Below are 2,461 nucleotides of genomic sequence, written 5' to 3' on the forward strand. Positions count from 1 at the left end.
CTTCAAGTCTAAGTCTAACTTTAAGACTTGTGGAATTCAACTCCCAGAACTTCAAGCCTGAATCTAATTTTAAGACTTGTGGAATTCACCTCCCAGAACTTTAAGCCTAAGTCTAATTTTAAAAGTTGTGGAATTCACTTCCCAGAACTTCAAGTCTAAATCTAACTTTAAGACTTGTGGAATTTAACTCCCAGAGTCTTCAAGTCTAAGTCTATGTTTAAGACTTGTGGACTTCAACTCCCAGAACTTCAAGTCTAAGTCTATGTTTAAGACTTGTGGACTTCACCTCCCAGAACTTTAAGCTCAAGTCTAATTTTAAAAGTTGTGGAATTCACCTCCCAGAACTTCAAGTCTAAGTCTAACTTTAAGACTTGTGGAATTCAACTCCCAGAACTTCAAGCCTGAATCTAATTTTAAGACTTGTGGAATTCACCTCCCAGAACTTTAAGCCTAAGTCTAATTTTAAAAGTTGTGGAATTCACCTCCCAGAACTTTAAGCCTAAGTCTAATTTTAAAAGTTGTGGAATTCACTTCCCAGAACTTCAAGTCTAAATCTAACTTTAAGACTTGTGGACTTCAACTCCCAGAGTCTTCAAGTCTAAATCTAACTTTAAGACTTGTGGACTTCAACTCCCAGAGTCTTCAAGTCTAAGTCTATGTTTAAGACTTGTGGACTTCACCTCCCAGAACTTTAAGCTCAAGTCTAATTTTAAAAGTTGTGGAATTCACCTCCCAGAACTTTAAGCCTAAGTCTAACTTTAAGACTTGTGGAATTCACCTCCCAGAACTTCAAGCCTGAATCTAACTTTAAGACTTGTGGAATTCACCTCCCAGAACTTCAAGCCTAAGTCTAATTTTAAGACTTGTGGAATTCAACTCCCAGAACTTCAAGCCTGAATCTAATTTTAAGACTTGTGGAATTCACCTCCCAGAACTTCAAGCCTAAGTCTAACTTTAAGACTTGTGGACTTCACCTCCCAGAACTTTAAGCCTAAGTCTAATTTTAAAACTTGTGGACTTCACCTCCCAGAACTTCAAGTCTAAGTCTAACTTTAAGACTTGTGGAATTCAACTCCCAGAACTTCAAGCCTGAATCTAACTTTAAGACTTGTGGAATTCACCTCCCAGAACTTCAAGCCTAAGTCTAATTTTAAGACTTGTGGAATTCAACTCCCAGAACTTCAAGCCTGAATCTAATTTTAAGACTTGTGGAATTCACCTCCCACAACTTCAAGTCTAAGTCTAACTTTAAGACTTGTGGACTTCACCTCCCAGAACTTTAAGCTCAAGTCTAATTTTAAGACTTGTGGAATTCACCTCCCAGAACTTCAAGCCTAACTTTAAGACTTGTGGGCTTCAACTCCCAGAACTTCAAGCCTGAATCTAACTTTAACACTTGTGGAATTCACCTCCCAGAACTTCAAGCCTAAGTCTAATTTTAAGACTTGTGGAATTCAACTCCCAGAACTTCAAGCCTGAATCTAATTTTAAGACTTGTGGAATTCACCTCCCAGAACTTCAAGCCTAAGTCTAACTTTAAGACTTGTGGACTTCACCTCCCAGAACTTTAAGCCTAAGTCTAATTTTAAAACTTGTGGACTTCACCTCCCAGAACTTCAAGTCTAAGTCTAACTTTAAGACTTGTGGAATTCAACTCCCAGAACTTCAAGCCTGAATCTAACTTTAAGACTTGTGGAATTCACCTCCCAGAACTTCAAGCCTAAGTCTAACTTTAAGACTTGTGGACTTCAACTCCCAGAACTTCAAGCCTGAATCTAATTTTAAGACTTGTGGAATTCACCTCCCAGAACTTCAAGTCTAAGTCTAACTTTAAGACTTGTGGACTTCACCTCCCAGAACTTTAAGCTCAAGTCTAATTTTAAAAGTTGTGGAATTCACCTCCCAGAACTTCAAGCCTAACTTTAAGACTTGTGGGCTTCAACTCCCAGAACTTCAAGCCTGAATCTAACTTTAAGACTTGTGGAATTCACCTCCCAGAACTTCAAGCCTAAGTCTAACTTTAAGACTTGTGGACTTCAACTCCCAGAACTTCAAGCCTGAATCTAATTTTAAGACTTGTGGAATTCACCTCCCAGAACTTCAAGTCTAAGTCTAACTTTAAGACTTGTGGACTTCACCTCCCAGAACTTTAAGCTCAAGTCTAATTTTAAAAGTTGTGGAATTCACCTCCCAGAACTTCAAGCCTAACTTTAAGACTTGTGGGCTTCAACTCCCAACTCCCAGAGTTTAAAACGAAGCCTTAAAAGTTTAGAATGATTGAGAAAACGAGCCATAGGAAGAGGAAGAGGAGGAAGAGGAGGAGGGAGCGCCATGCTGACTGCGGGCGAGGAGGCCCTTCCAGAGGCTTCAACGTCACGCGCAAAGGCGGCCATTTTGGAGAAGGGCGGGAAACGAAGCCACGGCGAGGCGTGGCCGCCGGTCTTGCCGGCCTCCAACCGGG

The sequence above is a fragment of the Thamnophis elegans genome, chromosome 15 (genome assembly GCF_009769535.1).
Source record: "Thamnophis elegans isolate rThaEle1 chromosome 15, rThaEle1.pri, whole genome shotgun sequence".
Classification (NCBI taxonomy): domain Eukaryota; kingdom Metazoa; phylum Chordata; class Lepidosauria; order Squamata; family Colubridae; genus Thamnophis; species Thamnophis elegans.